General features: G+C 38.6%; 1 protein-coding gene across 1 annotated transcript in view; it reads right to left on the reverse strand.

Moving 5' to 3' along the window:
* RAB38 (RAB38, member RAS oncogene family) overlaps nucleotides 1-12,470 on the reverse strand; it is a 326,770-nt gene that overhangs the window by 137,067 nt on the left and 177,233 nt on the right. The gene's annotated exons all lie outside the window — the stretch shown is intronic.

Consider the following 12,470-nt stretch of genomic DNA (forward strand, 5'->3'; position numbering starts at 1 on the left):
TCATATGTCAACAATGGACACGGGGGGCTGCTGGAAGCGGGAGGGGTAAGCACTGAAAAACTGTTAGGTACTATGCTCACTACTGGGGTGACAGGATCATCCATATTCCAAACCTAGTATCGTGTAATATACCCACATAACGAACCTGCACATGTACTTCCTGAATCTAAAATAAAAGTTAAAATTATTTAAAGTACCAGTAGATAATATGATTTATCCTATAGACTCTTTTGTTGAACAAATCCTAAAGCTATTGTATAAAGACTGTAGCTAACTATAAGCCAAACTTAAATGAATAAAATAAGCACAACATTTAGCTCTTATATCTATCATCTATCTATCAATCAATCTTTCTATCATCTGTCAATCATCCATTGAGCTAGGGATTCATGAGGCTTCAGATGACCACTGTCGTCTGAAAGTGAATATTTTCTATAAAATATTGGTTTTCTAGGTCACCGTTTTCACACTGTGGGGTCATGCCTTATAACTCATTAGTGAGTGATAAAATCAATATAATGGGTAGCAAACAGTATGCACACACACACACAAGTAGGACAGAATAGAAAATATTGTATTTTCTCTTTTAACAACACATGTCAAAAGAGAAAATGCAATTTTATAAAACTCTTGCTTCAGTACATTAGCAGACATAAAAAAACTAAGTGCTAAACCAAAAATGTTTAAAAGTCTCCATTCTATAGTATGGGTCATGTATTTTCCGAGCTAATAAAATAATTTTTAAAAACATACATACCTGCATATACCTTGTAACTGTAAGTAAATTATTTAACTTATCTCAAAATATTTACTCATAAGTAAATATCAATGATACAAAGTCATGATAAAGGACTATTATAAAGAACAAAATGAGAACATGTTGCACAAGTCCCTCAAACTGCATCCAGCAAATAGCAAATAAATTGTAGCTATTGTTCTTATTATAAAATTACACAGAGCATAACACTAGAATCAAAAAGTTGTGAGAAGAGAAAAAATATCCTTTAGTCATCTGCATTGCAGACCACTCATATACAAGCTTAAATTCTTGGGTCCTCACCTCTTCACTATTCTCTGCTGCAGAGATTTGCTTAGCACAGGCTTGTATCAGCTGCACCATGGCCTCCCACTCCTGCCCCATGGTCTCTCAGATGCCATAGTAGGAGATGTCTGTACAAACCAAATGGCAGGATAATTAACCCCTACATGTCCAACCTTGTCCACTGGGGTCTGGGAACTAATTAATAATTTGTGGGAGCTCAGAACATGATATGTGAAAACATGGCACTCAGCAATTGAAAAAGCTGCAGGAGCTAGAAGGTCACTCTGACCACCCCCACTTTTCTGTATAAAAAGCATAGTTATAAAACTTTTTTTTAATCTACCTTAACTGGAAGTAAGTCATAAGACCCTCATTCCAGAGGAGTACTGCATCATACCTGGAGAGAAGGAATGATGATACACAGAGAAGCCAAGAAGAATTTGAACCTTTCAGGGCCTTTCTAGTTTCCCTCCCCCCACCTTCAGTTTATTATCATGAAGTTTCACCCTGTTTTTTGTACACTGACATTTCTACAGGACTGTCCATTCTTCATTGAACCTAAGTATAAAAATGCAGTTTTTTGGGGGGTCTTTGAGTCCTCATTTCCGAAGGCTCTCATGTCACATAAAACATTGTTAAATCAATTGGCTGTGCTTTTCTCTCATGAATCTGTCTATTGTTATAGCACTGTAAGTAGTAACTTACAGTGGGTGAGGAAAAATATTTACTTTTTCACTCCCACAAATTGATTCCCCCTTTGTCCCTTAGGTGGTCAGTTCCAAGATTCATGTCACAAGTTTCCTTAAAAGTTCTCTCTGAATCAAGCTTCTTTGCCTGTCACAGTAGACAATGGGATCATACATATTTGGATTGCCTTTCTCTCCTTCCTGCTTCTCTCCCCTTTCTTTGCCTGTCACAGTAGACAATGGGATCATACATATTTGGACTGCCTTTCTCTCCTTCCTGCTTCTCTCCCCTCACCCCCCATAGGGGCAATAAGGTAATAACTTTTTCTCATCCGTCATAAGGGTCACAGATGACAGTCCTGTAACAAAAGACAGATTAACAGAAAAAAAAAAAATAAGTTTATTTAACCAAGGTTTTATGTGACCCCCATACCCAGGGAAAACTGTGTGCTTTTATTCTAAGTCTGATGAAAAAAGTGAAAAGTTGTGAAGAAGCATGATTGGACAAAGAAAGTAGAATCTAATAGTAATCAAATGCGAGGAGACCAAGCAAGGCCTATTTGTTCAGATTATTCTTGGGCTCTCTATGTGGCATTCCTCTCTCAGTATATGGGGCAGGAACTCTAGAACAAGACCCTCATGACCTGCTTTCAGGGAAGGTAGGCCAGAGAGTGATGTTTCTAGGTTTTATGGTTCACTTTGGGGGAGAGGAGTTCTAATTTCTATAATCTGAGGTGGGGAGAAAAATTCTTGACACATCTTGGGGGAGCGTGGGGAAAGGAAGAAGGGAGAGCATGAGAAGGTCAGAGTGACCTTTCTTCTAAGGCCTTCCAATCTCCTTCCTATCGAAATACTCAGCATGCCATGACACCATATTTTGGGATATCGTGTTCTGATCCTTGATATGCTCATTTCTCTTCCCTAGAATCACTTTCCAAATAAAGCACAGCTGGTCCCAGACTTACAATGATTCGACTTACGATTTTTGACTTTATGATGGTTTGAAAGCCATATGCATTCTGTAAAAACTGTACTTCAAATTTTGAATTTTGATCTCTTCCCAGGCTAGCAATATACTGTACTCTACTCTTTCTCACTGGCAGCCACTGCCCCCAGTCAGCCAAACAATTACAAGGGCAAACAACCAGCACTCTACGGGGCTTATGTTGTTAGATGATTTTGCCCGGCTGTAGGCCAATGTAAATGCTGTGAGCACATATAAGTAGGCTCGGCTAAGCTACAATGTTCTGTAGGTTAGGTGTATAAGATGCATTTCTTAGCTACATATTTTCAACATATGATGGGTTTATCTAGAGGTAACCCAAGTTAAGAAGCATCTACCCCTGCATGCAAGCCTCTGTCTTGGGCTCTGCTCTTAAGGAGATCCAAGCTAAGAAAGTCTCCAACCTCCTTTTTTCATACCTATTTTATTCTTTCCACTGCTAGTGTTGTTCTTAGTAATTAGAGAAAATGAACCCCAAGAAGCGAGGCTCTTAGCAATGTTATGATACACCTAGAACACTCTGGTCTCCATTTCCAGCTTCTAGTGTCTTTTGTGAGGGAAGGAAGTAGACAGCAAGAAACCTAAAGATGTCCTTGACTTTATTAATTTGGAGATTTCAGGAATCATTGTTTTTTTCTAAAAGAGAAAACTGACAAGTATCAAAAGGAATTTTTGATGTCAAGACAAATAGGACTAGCTCCAACAATAAGCACTATTCTTGAACAGGGCATACGTTTGCCTTGTTTGTAAATACATGGCTGCATTTCTGCTCCACCAGAGTAAGTGACATATGCAAATCATGTATAATACTCCCTTTCTAAGAAGGCTGCTTATTTGCTTTTTATGTTTGTTTCTGTAAATTGATTAGAGAGGGATTTGTTTATACCCCAAATAAGACAATAGAGAATTGTAATTATATTTCACCACAGGCCTCCAATTTCTGCCCTAGAGAATATAATGAAATGATGGAAACACCTCCTCCTTCTGCGGAACTGAAAGCTGTGCTTTAGGCTGTTGGCACAATTTCTGCCACGTACACCCCACCAATCATCAAATGGGCCCTAGGATTAAGATCCCTACCTTCAGGCTGTGGGACCATAGCTGCACAGTAATTGCAGTGTTGCTTGCAGTTGTGTTTGATAAGGAATTAATGACATGTGAAACATTCCGACACATTTAGGATATCTCCTGCCTCATTGTAATTAAGGGAATCAAAATGCATTCTGATCTAGAATTGGAGGTAGCCTAAACCCTCCATCATTCTAAAACCTACGCAGTAAGCTAAGACTATTACCTTATGTAATTTCTACTTTAGAAAATAAGGACATTGAATCTCAAAGAAGAAATAATCTTCTCAAAGTCAAATACTAAGTAGGTACAAGAACGCATATTCATACTCATATCTATCTGACTCTTCAAGACCACACTATTCCATCTCACATTAGCATTTGTGGAATAATTCCTATGTGCTGAGCATTGTGTTATGTGTTTCTATGAGTATCTATTTTACTAGCATCAGAATACCAACAGCTCCTGAATTTGTATAAGGTAGCTGGCCAGCCAGCTCATAGACGCATTCTCCAGCCTCCCACCAGTTATAGCCAAATATCCAGGTTCTCACCAAGGGAATATGAGCAGAAGTAATATGAGCAACTTTTGCATCACTTCTTTAAAATAAAATTACTTGTTTTCCTTTCTCTCTCTTTCTATTTTCCCTCAGGCAAGAAGCTTGACATAGCATCGATGAGCCCAAGTCAACTATATGAACAAAACAGTGTCTCAGGAGGGGCAGGGTATCATGTCAGAAGAATCCTGAGTCCTTAGATGACCTTGTAGAAAAGAGCCACAAACTTACTCTGGGCTACCTTCGTACCTCTGAACTATTATGCAGAGAGAAATAAATGTATTCAAATCACTGTTTTTTGGGTTTCTTCATTCATGTAACTTAGCCTATAACCTAAGTAATGAAACTCCAGAGAACACTGTACACATTACAAAGGAAAATCTAGAGTCAATTTGCCAAAGTTTATGTAGCCCATGAGTGTCAAAGCTAGGATATGAACCCAAATCTTGTCTCCATTTTCAGGGCTTTTAAATCAAACAGTGTAATTGACTTAGAAAAGTGCTTCTCAAAGTTTAGCAAGCATCAGAACCATCTGGAAAGCTTATTACAATGCAGATTCCTGAGCCCCTTCCCTAGAGACTCTGATCAAGGAGGTCTTGGGCCAAACCTAAGAATTGGCAGTTCTAACACGCCCCCATATGATGCTGAGATTACCTGTCTAGTGACCACAGTTTGAGTATCACTGACAGTAACTCCTTAAACAGATGGAAGACAAAAAAAAAAAAAATGAGAGAAATAAGACTTTTATGTTCAAAGGACAGAAGCCCTGGGCATGACTGAAGCAAAGGGAGGAAGAACTGAATCAGGACAATGCTGATAACAATGATGATAAGAGCCAGCAATTATTGTGTGTCATGCACTGTTTTCATTATCAGATTTGATCCTCACACTCTATGAGGTAATTTAAACAATGCTTTTCATATATGAGGAAACTGAGGTTACTTTCTTTATACCAGACGCCAATCTTGTTACTTGTACTCTGTACAAGGTGAGCGACTAACCTGCATTTCGGTTACATAACTTCAGAATAATAGCTCTTTGATATTTTTATAAAGTAAACACTGTTCATAAAGGAGTGCCTAAAAGATATTCACCAACTCCTTTCCGTAGATGTGCTAAAATCTAACCTCCTATTGAGCTAGACCAGCCAAAATCTACCCAGACGTCCCTAAGCCTGTTTTGCCCATTTGTAGCACAGTAATGCCTTACAGACACATTGTAAAAACTAAAGATGTCACGTGGAGGATGGACTCAGTAAACAGGAGAGATTACTCATGTTAAGAAGGAAGGGAATGAAGACAAATCATTCCTGAACAGAGAATTCACAGCATATTGAAGGGAAGTAGGGCAACTTTAAACCTAGCATTTTTAATTATTCCATTTCAATGTCTCTTTTCATGCTGTGCCTATTAGAATAAAATAAAATTTTCAAGTCTTTCTGGCCCCCTTCTGCCTGCTCCAAAACCTAATGGCACTTGTGGCGTTGGACCTCCTTTCAGCTAGAATGCTGGGCTGAAGCAGTTGTGGAGAACACTTTGATCCCAGCCAGAGTAAAAGCTGAGGACATGCAGTAATAATTTGTCTTGTCTAATAATTTGAAAGTGCCTAAGGACTAATCTCAGAACATCATGACCCCAATGAATGCTTAAAAATAACAAGTTTAAGGAGAGATTGTGTGATCCATATAATGCTGTGATGAAGTGATTGACATCAATCAGTGTCCTGAGCTGGCTGGGGGACATGTGGAGGTGCCAGAGTATTTTCTACAGAGTATCACAGCCGTGCAAGTGGCCAGCCATGGCATTCTGCATGTTGGAACAACCCAGTGTGCTGACAGTATTCCTCCCCCAACATCAGGATCTCAATAAACCCATCTGAGACCCAAATCTAAAAATCAAAGACAACTCCAACTAGATTTGATTTTCTCCCCAAAAGTCAATCCCTCCTTTTTACATTAAAGCTGACTCTGGTACATCCTGAAAAGAGGAATGGTTCTGTACCCAGGAACTAAAGTCCTAGAAACCAAGCCTGGATGCCAACAGTAGCAGGGACATCATGCCATGAGCTGAAGAATCACTGTTGGGTAGCCACAGACCAAATACTACACTCTTGGGAATTGTCTTTAGCTCTAAGAGAAAATGTGTCATGGGCTGTCTAAATAGTAGGACTGCATTATTTATGTCATATTTATGCCTTGATTTTTTTCCAAGAAGACCTGAGGTTTACTAAAATATTGTGCAAAATGAGATAGAGGATAAAAGAGGATCAAGACTTTAGTGAGAAAGAACCAACTCCCCATTCAGAAAGCCTTCATATTGGTCATGGTTTGATCTTAGGACTGCTACCTGTGTCTATTTCCTTATCTATAACAAAAAGCTACCTAATTACCAATTTTACATTTGTTACTAGGACTACATTATAAAGTAAGGATGGAAGTTCTCTATAAATTGATTTATCCTCCCTTCCTCTCTCAGAAAAGGAATGCCTTAAGATTTCCAGTCTTGCCCTTTTCCGAAAGAAGGCATCTTGGTGTGAAGGAGTAGGAAAAAAAGCATCTTTTAAAAAAATCCCCGATTTGACATGTACTACCTGGAGCACTAAACCCAGTCCACTTTCCTTTTCCTCATCTGTACAGTGGAATTCAAAGAGGGAAACTTTGTCATATGTGACTGCATGAATGAACCTGCAGGACATTATGCTAAGTAAAATTAGCCAGGCACAAAAGGACAAATACCACATGATCTCACTTATATGAAATGGAATCTAAAAAAACTGAAGTGAACCTGACCTCAGGCAAGGAGTGGAGTGGTGGTTACCAGAGGCTTGGTGGGGGCAGGGGGCGGGGGGGAAGAAGGATATGCTGGTCAAAGGATGTGAAGATGGAAGTTCGCTATAAATTGATATATCCTCAGTTTCTCTCTTAGAAAAGAAATGCCTTAAGTTTTCAACTAATACATAGTAATCCAAGTCACGCAAACATATTGAAATACAAGTGAATGGGAATGCAGTTAATATATGGATAGCACTGAAACTTCCCTGAAAATTTTTTCAGATGGAGGAAATAAATGTTTTGAGATTTATTGCACAGCGTGCTGACTATTGTAATGTATATTTCAAAATTGCTAAGAGTAAATTTTAGATGTTTTCACCACAAAAAAATAAGTATTTGAAGTGATGGACATATTAACTAGCTTGATTTAAACATTCTACCTTATATACATATATCATAACATCACTTTGTGCCCCCAAAATGTGTACAATTATTTGTTGATTTACAATCAAATTTTTAAAAATTAAAAAATATTACCTGTATCTCAGGGGTTCCATGAGGACTAAAGATGAGACTATTGATATGAAAGTCCTTGATAAAATGCAGAGCTATTTATGAATCACAGTGTTTATTATTTTAACTATTTATAATAATTTGATATAAGTTGCATTAAACATCCTGGGAACATATTAGTGTTATAAAAACCATAACAGTATATTAATTCTCTGAATTTTCTACCAACTCACACATATAATACACACATACATACAAACACTCACATGTTGACACACACCCAAAACAGAAATAAACATATCCACAGAGCCCTCTGTTTAGGTGCTTCTTTGATCCCCCAGAGTGGCCTGAGCAAAATTCCTAACCTTATGTCTTGGTACACAAGTGATTAAGAATCAGTTGTGAGTAAGGCATAAATAATATGATTCTCAAAAAATGTGGGCATTTCTGTTGCCTATAATGCAACATATACATACAGTTCTAAGATACCTTAAATTCTACAAAATCACAAATTAAAATAATAGGACTATAGAAAGCCTAGGAGTGGGACAGAACACTCAAAAGTCTATGCAACATTTTAACCACCGCACTAACAAAAATAATAATGAAATATGTAATCAAAATACAAGCAGAGTTAAAACATCATGTTAAATTCCTAATACGTAGAGATAGCTAAATATGGCTGTATATTTCTTTTCTTCTTTCTTTTTTTTTGAGATGGATTCTTGCTCTGTTACCCAGGCTGGAGTGCAGTGGTATGGTCTTGGCTCCCTGCAACTTCTGCCTCCCGGGTTCAAGTGATTCTCCTGCCTCAGCCTCCCAAGTAGCTGGGATTATAGGCACCTGTCACCACGCCTGGCTAATTTTTTGTATTTTTAGTAGAGACAGGGTTTCACCATGTTGGCCAGGCTGGTCTCGAACTCCTGACCTCGTGATCCACACACATCGGCCTCCCAAAGTGCTGGGATTACAGGCGTGAGCCACCGCTCACTAAAGGTGATCTGATGGAATAAAGTTTAAGCAATGGTAGATTCTACTAAGTTTGGAGATAAGGGAAAAACACACAAAAATCAAAGGTAACTGTGCAACAAGTCCTCCAAAAATGGAGCATGTGGCAAAAATAAGCCAAGAAGAAATTATGGCTTGTATATCAGTTATCTATTGCTGCATATCAAACCTCCCCAAATGTAGTAACTTAAAACACCACCATTTATTAGTGTGTCTATAGGTCAGCTGACTGGTTTTACTGACCTGGGCCAGCCTTGACTGATCTCAGCAGGAGATGCAAGGACCGTTGCATCTGTGATTAGTTAGCAGGTCAGCAGTAGCCTGGCTAATCAAGAAGGAACTCCAGTGCGATATTCTCTGCTTGAAGGAATTTTTAAATCTTTAGCAGGTTAGTCTGGACTTATTCATGTAATGGTCATACAGTTCCAATTGAACAAATGGAATTGTGGAAGGTCTCTTGAGGCCTAGGCTTGAAACTGGTAGGCCATTAATTCTGCCCCTGTTGACTGGCCAGAACAAGTCACAAAGCCAATTCATATTCAAGGGGTGTGGAAATAGACTTCAGTTCATCATGATAGGAGCTACAAAGTGCAAAACGACATTGTGAATAGGTATAAATAGACGATGGGAGAAGAGAATTGAGCCCATTTAACAACCAATTAATCAATGAGAAATACATCTTGCATATGGTACTACCTGCTTCCTCCTTCTGGGTCCTGCTGTGGCCACTTGGTGGTATAAAACACTAACGGGCTAGGAAAAAAAAATTTAAAAAAATTGCTTCCACATTTTCCTGGTATTATTCCTCTATTTACAATCACACATGGACTAATTTAATTCAGATTACAAAAACATATGTTGTAGCAGAACAGACCACCATAATTTATAAATTACTTATTTCACTAAAAAAATTTTCAGGAGAGTTTCAATGTTATCTATATATTAACAGCTTTCTCGCTCACTTGCATCCCAATATGTTTCCTTGACTTGGAAACAAACAACTGAAGTTATATCTACAGCAGAGTTTCTCTGCCTTAGTTAGCACTGTTAACATATTCAGCCAGATAATTCTTTGTTGTATGGGATTGTTTTGTGCATTATAGGATGTTTAGCAGCATCTTTGCCCTCTACCTGCTAGCATGGGCCTCAGGTTGTAACAACCAAAAATGTCTCCAGACACATCCAATGTCCCCTAGAAGGAGGCACAATCACCCTCAGTTGAGAACCACTGTACCAGAGAATCAGCAGTGTGCATAACCTACAGCCTATTGCAACTATGCCACAACTATTAGTCAATTTCAAGATCTCAGGTAAACATCATCTGTTAATGTGTCTCAATAAAAAAAAAAAAAAGGATTACTGTGCTTGGGAAGGGCAGACTGTTTTTAGAGGAGAATGATAATTCTCCACTCTGGAGATTGCCTTTCATAAAAAGGGAACACTCCTGAAACCCTTGGCCTTTTTTCATGCTATCGCTCTTCGATGATGACTGAATTTGAGAGAGGAATCATGTACATGTTCCCAGTTCATGTTCATTTACTTTTCCCTCAAGAGAAAACTGCTCACACACTCCACTCAACTCCTTCACTCTTTAGGGTTTATAGGGTCAGGCTCTATTCCTGTGGGGTATGGAGGGGTGAAAGAAAGTTTTTACCAAGAAGTATTATAATATACTACACTGATCAGGACAATTGGGACATAGACAGTGAAATGTGGTTTGGGGCAAAACACATGCGAACTACCTGAGCATTTTGGTATGCCCAAGGCAAAGACTTCAGTAGCCTGCAGGAAACAATGAAGCCAGTTTTTATAGGTATTAGTTTAACTTTTAACTGTTTTAACCAGGGCAGAGGGAGTTAGGCCTAAGGTAAACGGAAGTGGGAATTTGTCCATTATGGGTTAAGACAGTTTAAGGCAGCTTTGACCTCAAGCAAGTGGTTTATGCTTTTATAGAGGGAACTAAACATGCTCTGCCTTAAGAAAACAATGTTATCTATCTGCTTATTTTAAGGAAAAGCAAGTGCCCAGCAAAGGTGTGTGTTGTGGGCCTCAGTAACTCTCGAAATGGATATACATCCAGCCCAGGAAAGGTACAGGCAAAGGTCCTCAATAAAAAGTTTTAGGTCTCAGGTTCAGCAAAGACAGAGGATAAGGGCACTCAGACATCCACAAAGGCACCAGCCACAATTACCAAAGATATGGGCTGGAGGAACCTCAAACAGATGATAGTAGCCTGAGAAAATGTGGATCAGGATAGGTTAATTTCATATAAAGAAGAACCCCTCCCCTTCATAGGGGGAGGGCTTTTAAGCCTAAGCAATTTTGTGCCACAAGAACATTGGATCAAGTCTGAAACTATTATATTTACATGTAGAGGAGTATTGGTGCTATATCACTAGACACAGCCCATACTCATTTCAGCACTAGGAGATGAAAACACTGGGCTCCAAGGGAAAAGAGAAATGGCAATAAAGAGGTTTTCCAAGGTACTCAGATGGTAGGGAAAACGCATCTCCATTGTGACAGGGGATATAAATATATATTTCTAAATTTCCAAGAAGGCAGCAATGCCTTAAATGCAACATGCAAGAGAGGAGACAGTTTGTCTCAGTGATTTCCTCCCACCCCATATAGTAAATCAATAATGCTAAAATTAACCTCATTTTTGAGTTTACAGAGCACAGATCATAGATTTTTGGACAAGGTACCAGATGACTGGCACTGTCTCTAGCCCAAAACAAAAAACCTTTTCTCCATTTTTCCTCCTTTATATAGACTCCATCAAGTCCCTGCTGTAATTCTTGGCAACATTAAGTACATAATTTTATCTGAGATAGTTTCTCTAGGGTCTGGGAATTGGATCATTTCCAAAATTTACTGGGTGTGAGCCAGTGCTGTGATGATCATGCATGTTCTGTTACCTCTTTGGATTTCTCAAAAGAGAGGCTTATAAGAGCTTTGCATTGAACAAATAAAGCTTCTAAGTTCCCAAAGGACTCACAATCATTCCTGTGGAAGCCTGCCTGGCTTCAGCTACTGAAGGAATCCTAACTCCAGCCAGGCATGGATAATCCCTCTGGCTGAGATTAAGCTGAATATTAACTTGGAGAGGAAATAATGAAGGCAGTCAAATAATTTGATTTTCAAATTTAATTCCTTTGAACTTTAATGTCATTGGACTTCAACCTACAAAGAGATTTATATTTCCACCTTTATTTGTCACCCTATTTTGAGAAGCATTTGTATCTAAATTTGCAGCACTTCTAGCTTGGCATTTTATTATTAAATTATTGTAATATTGTTACTTTATCTCTTTAAATAACCCATGAATTGACTATGCTGAGCAAAATAGCTGAATAAATTTGAGTGGAAAATAATTGCCTTGAAATGAAATCAATTAATGTGTGGTTTGGACCAATTTCAGAGCCTTCTGGGGTCAATAGCTGTACTGCCCACTGGTGGGTCTAGGATAATATATTTTTTTTAAATAGTGGCTAATAATTTAAAAATATCTTCATGACAGTGAAAAAACAAGACTATCCTTAGAGATGGTGGATCTGCTTACATGAAGGAGATAGTGATCCCACAGATTGGTCATAAGCCTAATGGTTAAGCCCAGTGCAATACATTAAGAGAACAAAAAGCTGGGCAATGTGAGGGGTGAGGAATGCCTCTTCTCCACTTCCAGTGTTTCCTTCCAGGTGGAGGGAGTTGTTAATGTAACACTACTGACCTTCCTGCCTATCAAGCAATCCTCTCCAAAGAAGTGACTGATTTCACTGGAAAGCTAAGAAGGAATAGAATGAGTGAGCTCATCTCGGTTT

The sequence above is a fragment of the Gorilla gorilla genome, chromosome 9 (genome assembly GCF_029281585.2).
Source record: "Gorilla gorilla gorilla isolate KB3781 chromosome 9, NHGRI_mGorGor1-v2.1_pri, whole genome shotgun sequence".
NCBI lineage: Eukaryota > Metazoa > Chordata > Mammalia > Primates > Hominidae > Gorilla > Gorilla gorilla.